This window comes from Triticum dicoccoides, chromosome 2B, assembly GCF_002162155.2.
Source record: "Triticum dicoccoides isolate Atlit2015 ecotype Zavitan chromosome 2B, WEW_v2.0, whole genome shotgun sequence".
Lineage (NCBI taxonomy): Eukaryota > Viridiplantae > Streptophyta > Magnoliopsida > Poales > Poaceae > Triticum > Triticum dicoccoides.
The window spans coordinates 95,406,097-95,414,180 of NC_041383.1; positions in this window are offsets into that span (position 1 = coordinate 95,406,097).

The window sequence follows — 8,084 nt, forward strand, 5'->3', positions numbered from 1 at the left end:
CGGGCCCTCTCGATGGAGGTAAAACCCTACTTCCTTCTTGATTAATATTGAAGATATGAGTAGTACAAGAGTAGATCTACCACGAGATTGTAGAGGCTAAACCCTAGAGCTAGCCTATGATGGTATGATTGCAATTGTTATCGGCCTTCTAAGGACCATCCTCTCCGGTTTATATAGACACCGGAGAGGGCTAGGGTTTACATGGAGTCGGTTACAAGGAAGGAAATCTAATATCCCGATCGCCAAGCTTGTCTTCCAAGCAAAGGAGAGTCCCATCCGGACACGGGCCGAAGTCTTTGAGTCTTGTATCTTCACGCTTCGATAGTCCGGACAATGTATATAGTCCGGCTATCCGGATACCCCCTAATCCAGGACTCCCTCAGTAGCCCCTGAACCAGGCTTCAATGACGATGAGTCCGGCGCGCAGTCTTGTCTTCGGCATTTCAAGGCCGGTTCCTTCTCCGAATACTCCAAGGTTATTTATCAAACACGTAGATCGTGTCTGGATCTGCAAGATGGTAAATTTGTTCTGTTGGCAGTCTTTGTTCGTCCTGCTCCTGCATCGTGGCCTGGTACAACACGAACCGGTGTTTCCTGCTCCACCTCGACTCGCATCGTGAGGCGGTTTTATTGGCACGCTCTGCCAAAGCAGAGATCGTGTTCCTCTTATCGCGGGATCTCTCATCAATATGGGCGCGTGTGACCCCACGGCGACCGTTGGTATGATTCTGTGTATTTTAGATAAGTCCCAAGCAGTCACGTTGAGGACTCTTGATATTCATCCTCTTTATAAAGGGGCCGAGGCTTACACCTCTTTTCCACCTCTCCTGCCCTTCTCGTACCTCGAGCTCCAGCACTCAAAACCTAAGCCTCAACACCCCAGATCCTCCAGTATGTCTAGATCCGACGCCAAAGGCTGGTGGGTGGCCTCCTCAATCTAGGAGGACAATATTACTAAGCTTAGGGAGGTCGGTTACCTGACCGCCGATATCCAGCACAGGCTTCCTGATCCAGGGCAGGTTACCCCCACGCCGGAGCCCAATAAGAGCGTCATGTTCGTTCCTCACTTCCTCCGAGGTCTAGGACTCACCCTCGACCCCTTTGTGAGGGGGCTCATGTTCTACTACGGCTTGGATTTTCATGATCTGGCTCCAGACGCCATCCTCCACATCTCGTCGTTTATTATTGTGTGCGAGGCTTTTCTCCATGTCAACCCACACTTCGGCTTATGGCTCAAGACCTTCAATGTGACGCCGAAGATGATCGAGGGGCGACATGCGGAGTGCAGGGGCGCCGTAATAAGCAAGAACATCGATGCCCCATGGCCAGAGGGCTCCTTTCCGGAAGAGTCCGATGTGTGGCAACGGAGGTGGTTTTATGTCACGGCTCCTAGAGGCACAAAGTGGGCAGCCGCCCCCGAGTTCCGCTCGGGCCCTCCATCACAGTTAGCATCTTGGACCGACGTAGGACGGAATTATGGGCCTGCTAGCAATGTACCGGAACTGCAGAATCGTATACGGGAGCTCATAGATAGAGACATAAATCTTGTCAGCATAATGCAAGTGATGCTAATCCAGCGGATGCTGCCGTGCAAACGTCGGCCTCTCCTGATGTGGGAGTTTAATTCGGAGGGTCCGCGGACTATTAAGCACTTCTTAGGCCTAAAGCTCAAAGGAATGTGTAAATTATTCTTCGGACCACAAGTAAAGTGTCCGGACACCACCGAGGATGCGGGCCTAAGCTGCAATCGCCTAGACGCCCGAGTAAGTAACCTTAAAGCCAGATACTTCATTTAAATTTATCATAGTTGTAATTCTGAAAATCCCTCCGTGGCCAGGAATGGCTCAATAAGGCGGAGAGAATCAGGTGTCCGGCGCCACTTCCTGATGGCTCGCTTGGTCCAACCATCGCAAAGATGCTTGACTGGGCGCTCAGAAAAATCCCCTCAGGGGAAGGCGAAGGAGAGGGCAGTGAAGCCGCACCACGCACCCAGACCGGAGGAATCGCTACCTCTACTATGGAGGATAGCCAGGAAGGGGAAGTTAAAGCCTCCTCCCCACGCGGGAAGAAGAGGGCGGCCCCCGAAGACTTGGCGGCGGAGACTCCCAAGCAAGGGAAGAAGGTTTCACTAGGGAGCTCTGCCATGATGGGCGCCCCTACCACGTCGTGCCCACCAACGGGCCAGCCCTCCACCGAGCTATAAGTTAATCATTAATTCGAAGGTATGGCGTGACTCCGGGATCTATAACCAAGACTTCGTCTTTTGTAGTCCGGTGAGTAGCTCTTCTCAACAGAGTTCATCTTTGGGGGACATTCGTCTGTAGATGATGGAGAGTGAGACTCAGCCCAACTCTCCGCTTCATGAAGTGGGTGACACAGAGGTGTCGTCACGGAGGAGTCCGGATCTGCCAAAGCCGGAAGCGAACACGACAGTCACCCTGAGCCCGGAGCATTTGGCTCCCATGGAGGGCGAAGGGAAGGGTCCGGCTCAGTTCGATGTCCGGCCGGACATACTGACTGGCTTTTTGGAGCGAGCCGTGCTCTCGGAGGAGCATCGCTCTTTAATGAGCACGATGCTCACGAAGATTTCATCCGCTACCAGCGGTTTGAATGAGGCATTCACAAGCCTACTCAAAGGCTTCGAGGTATGCGGTGAAAAAATGCACTATATTTTTTGTTAAGAAGCATGCGCTAGATGTGCTCCCTATAGATAGTAGCCCCTGAGACTCTGGTTGCCCGCCATAGGCGGCAAACGAGGGATCAATCATTAATGGCTGCGCTATATGTAAGTGCAAGTATACAAGGATCTGACAGCCGACCAGTATGTTGAAGTTGCCGAATTGAGAAGGCAGATCGGATCTAGTGATGCCGATATCACGCTGGTGAACAGACGGCTGGAAGAATCCCAAGGTATGTACTCTGCTTCCCTTATTATATTGTATAGGAAGATGCGAGAATGGCATGATGTTAATGCCTTGTGTATGCACTGCAGATGGTGCTGCTGCTGTGGAGGCCCTAAGGGCCGAGCTCGCTCAAGCCAAGGAACAAGCTCGGGCTAGCAATGCGGCTGCCCTAAAGGCGGTCGAGGAGTTGAGAGCCAAGATGGCTGAAGAGTTGAAAAATGCCGCCGACCGGTATGTGCTCCTTGAAAAGGAGAATAAGGCTAGTTCGAACAAGCTGGACAAGGCGCTTAATGCTGCCAAGGAGATGCGGACCGAGATCCGGGTTATGCAGGAGGAGCTCCAACAGGCTGACAAAATCGTGGCTGGGGGCTCCTACCTACTGCGGACCAAGTTTTTGGATCCAAGGTATGCTCCCCTAGCTGGTTGTTGGAGTCCTGCAGACGCATATGCGGACTTGATGAAAAGTATAGCTGACGCTGCCAAGTTCTTCGAGGATCAAGGTGATAAGGAAGTGGAGAAGCTTTTTTGGTCGCAGTTCAATGCTCCCAACCGCTCGCTGTCGTTGAATGAGAAGGTGGCTGCTGTGGCGGAGCTTCACAGGCTGTCCGGGCTGGCAATGCGGTCTGTCATAGACCATCTTTGGCCGAAGGGGCCCAAGCCGGACAGTTATTTTGGTTTGGTGCAACAATTCCTTGGGGTCGTGACTCGGATTGACGTCGTGAGGAGGTCGGCGTGCATAGAGGGTGCACGGATGGCTCTTGCCCGCGTTAAATCCTATTGGACGGAAATGGAGGCCACCATTGTAGCGACCCAGGATCCGGCGGGAGGCCAATATCCGGCTGAGCACTACTTGGCGCAGGTCATAGAGGGTGCTTGCCTAATAGAGGCGCAGTGCTCGAAGGATTTTTTGTTTGAGTAATAAGTCGAATTATTGTAAAAACAATGTTTATTTTGATTATGAGGCTATACTTATATTCTTTGCCTGAAAATATGATTGTGTCCCCTGTACGGCTATTCTTATATGTATAAGTAGTCTGAAAGATAGCAGTCGTTGGCTTCAGCCCCCACGCATACAATGCGGGGGTGTTCGCGAAGAATATGCTTAATCACACTTGATCCAATGTCTTGGTCCATGAAGGAGGTGATCGCACGTCGAACTAGGCAACCAGACTATATAGCTTTAACACTTCCGCTTAGCCGTGGGGATATAATGGTGGGGCTACTATGTAGCCCCTGGTACCTTTGCGGGCATCCGAATACGGGCGCGTGTGTACATGGCCGATAAACGGCCCTTCGTTAATGCGGAGGAATCCTAGGGATTCCGGTGAGTCTTCGAGTGGTTGAACAGTCTCTCGCTGTATCATGACGGTCAGTTTTTGGCTTTCTCTACTGAGGCGCTCATCCGGAATAACCAGGGCACAATCGCAGTAGTTCTCCTTTGGCCTGCCTTAGCTGATAATAACGGAACGTAAGGCGGCAAACCCAACATTTGACCCAAGACATGATTTGGAGCTGATGCATATAAGGCCAAACTCGTGACGCCGAACACTCCCGAAGGTGTTCGGACTTTATAACACAAGATGGGCTCAAGAATGCCCATTCAATATGAACCCTATGTTTCCAGGTACATGCGGTGACCTGTCATGGCGAAATGCCAATAACGACAGTGTCCTCTGTGGGTAGGGAACCCATGGGATGGTTTAAACAACAAGAGGCAATAGAAAAGGTTTACATAGGGGCTTAATTTAAAAAGAAATCTGTTGAACAGGGCCCTGCTGCATGTCTGCGCCTTTGTCTCCGATGTGCCGTATCCTGGAAGGGTATCGCGCAAACGTTGTCTGTGAAAAAAAAGGAAAACTCATAGGAGAATACAACATAAATATGCGGCAGATAGTAAAAGTGTAAGATGATGGCCTGCCAATAAGGTTGAGCCAAGCTTTGGGGCTACATTAAATGTTTATAGCCCCTGGTTTCCGCTATGGGATTACATATACGGTGTTCGGTTGAATTTTATCCGGGCTACCGGACTCGTCTAACCGTGTTTGTGGTCTTAATGACCATCCATGTTTTATGGTATTCGAGGCCGCTTGGAGTCCGGCTGCCAGGGCCATCGCGTGTTCCTCTGCGGGTGAAGAGCGCTCCGTGATTCCGCTAACGGTGATGATGCCACGTGGACCGGGCATCTTGAGTATAAGGTAGCCATAATGCGGCAATGCATTGAAGCGGGTGAAGGCCGGTCTTCCGAGCAGTGCATGATAGCCGCTTTGGAAGGGTGCAACGATGAAGAGTAGTTCCTCACTTCTAGAGTTGCGTGGGGGGCAAATGTTACCCTCAGTATGACAGAGCCCCTGCTGTAGGCTTCAATGCCTGGTATCACCCCTTCAATGGTGGTGTTGCTTCGGCTAATTCTGGATAGGTTTATCCCCATCCTACGGACAGTCTCCTCATATATTAAATTGAGACTACTGTCGCCGTCCATGAGGACACGGGTGAGACGGTATCCGTTGATTATTGGGTCAAGCACCAGGCCCTGTGATCCTTCGCGCTGAATACTAGTTCGGCTGTCCGTGTGATCGAAGGTGATTGGACGAGACATCAAGTAGTTAGATGTGGGTATGATAGGTTCTACGTCGTGCGCGTCTTTGAGCGCACATCCTTGCCTTCTCGTGAATGTGTGAGTCGCGTGGATCATGTTTACTGTTTTAACCTCTGGCAGGAATTTTTTCTGTCCCCCAGTGTTCGGCTGGCAAGGTTCGTCCTCGTCTTCACTTGGTGTTTCCCTCCCTTTGTGTTCAGCATTTAGTTTGCCGGCCTGCTTGAAGACCCAGCACTCTCTATGGGTGTGGTTCGCAGGTTTTTCCGGGGTGCCATGAATTTGGCATAGTCTATCCATGACTCTGTTTAGACCGAACAGTCCCTCTTTACTTCCTTTAAATGGCTTGCTGGGAGCCCCTGAATCCGGCATTGACCGTTATGTTATCCGGGCTCCCTTCCTTGCTTTGGTATTTGTGTTTATTACGCCAAGGCTTCCCGTTGCCGTCCCTTATTTTGGATGTGCTAGGGTCGCTGGTGCCTTTACGGGCTAGCCAGCTATCTTCACCCACGCAAAAGCGGGTCATAAGGCTTGTTAAGGCTGCCATTGTCCTTGGCTTTTCCTGGCCGAGGTGTCTGGCAAGCCATTCGTCGCGGATGCTGTGTCTGAATGCCGCTAAGGCTTCGGCGTCTGGATAGTCGACAATTTGATTCTTCTTAGTGAGGAATCTGTTCCAAAGCTTGCGGGCGGACTCTCCGGGCTGTTGGATTATGTGACTTAGGTCATCTGCATCCGGAGGCCGGACATAAGTCCCTTGAAAATTGGCCCTAAAAGCGTCTTCTAGTTCCTCCCAACTCCCAATTGAGTTCTCTGGGAGGCTTTTTAACCAGTGTCGAGCTGGTCCCTTCAGCTTGAGGGGAAGGTATTTGATGGCGTGGAGATCATCCCCACGAGCCATGTGAATATGTAGGATAAAATCCTCGATCCAGACCCCTGGGTCTGTCGTTCCGTCATATGCCTCTATGTTCACAGGTTTGAAACCTTGTGGGAATTCATGGTCCAGTACTTCTTCGATGAAGCACAGGGGGTGTGCAGCCCCTCTGTATCTGGGCGCGTCGTGGCATGTAGCCGGTTGCTGTTGTGTCCGGAGTTTATTCCGAACTGGTATTTGGCTTGTATTGGCATTTGGGTGACCATAGTCCCTTGCCGGGGTGTGTCCTTTAGATCCGTAGATGGACCTGGGTGCGCCGGCCTTCTTATCCGGCTTCTCACGTGGATCGTGCGCGGCGTCAGTGGCCGCTCTGTTGTGGTTGTGGCGCGGTACGTCTGGTCTCCTGGTTGTATTATTCTTTGGTGGAACGGCTTCGTCGTCGAATTCTGGAAATAGCTTGCGCTTTGGGTAGCTTTTGGTATGGCGATCATCGCCATATTTTTCTTCAGTGTCTAGCACTTTATTCCATCTACGACTGAGCTTTTCCTGTGTGGCCTTAAGCCGTTGTTTCTGCTTCTTTAGACTTCTTGTTGTGGCCAGAAGCTTTCGGTGGAGGTTATCTCGTTCCACTTGTTCGTCCGGGATGACGAATGCATCGTCGTCCGAACTGCATTCCTGTTCTGGGGCGGTTTCGTGAGCTCGTCCCTCAGGATCATCATGATCGGATATTTGCTCCGAACTTGGTTTGGCGTGACCTGGCTCATCCTGCTCCATCGCTGGGTCCGTGTGGTCATTACTGCCTTCTGGTATGTCAGCCCTTCTTGCGCTCTTGTCGCAGTTTTCACTATTGTTGGACTTTGAGCGGCGTCTACGCCGCCGTTTTGGCTTTTGTCCGGGTGTTTTATCATCCGGTTTATCACTGTCGTCCTTCTTGGGCGTATCCACCATGCACTACTAGGAAAAGGGCTATAGATAGTATTGATTCTAATGGCGCACCGTGGAAGCAGTGCGCCACTACTATATACTAATGGCGCACCTGCTTGTGATACGCCATTAGTGTGGAAGACACTAATGGCGCACCGTAAACAGGGTGCGCCACTAGTATGAATTATTATTTTTTCCATTTTCCCATACATACTAATGGCGCATCTAGTCCATCATGCTCCATTACTATCTATAACTACTAATGGCGCACCAAGCAGGCAGTGCGCCATTACTGTAAATTTTGTTTTATTCTTTTTTTTGCAAAACTACTAATGGGCACTTTAAATCGTAGTCTTCATTTCTCGATTGTATTTCATGGGCACTTTTTGATATCATGAATATTTTTAAATTTCATGGGCACTTTTTGAATTCATGAGGACACTTGATCTCGATTCCCCCTCCATCTCGATCTCGATCCCCCTCCATCTCGATCGCACCCGCACCCTCCCCCGCTAGCTCCACCCATCGCAACCCTCCCCCGCTCCACCGCCGGAGCACCCGGCCCCCCGCACCCGCACTTTTTGAACATATTTTTTAATTTTTTTTACTATTTTTATAAAAAATATTACTGTTATAATTTAAACAAGTTTGAACATATTTAAACACAAATAAATATAAAAAACAGCATTTAAAATGCATAAAAAATATTACTGTTATGATTTAAACAAGTTTGAACATATTTAAACACAAATAAATATAAAAAACACCATTTAAAATGCATAAAAAAATATTG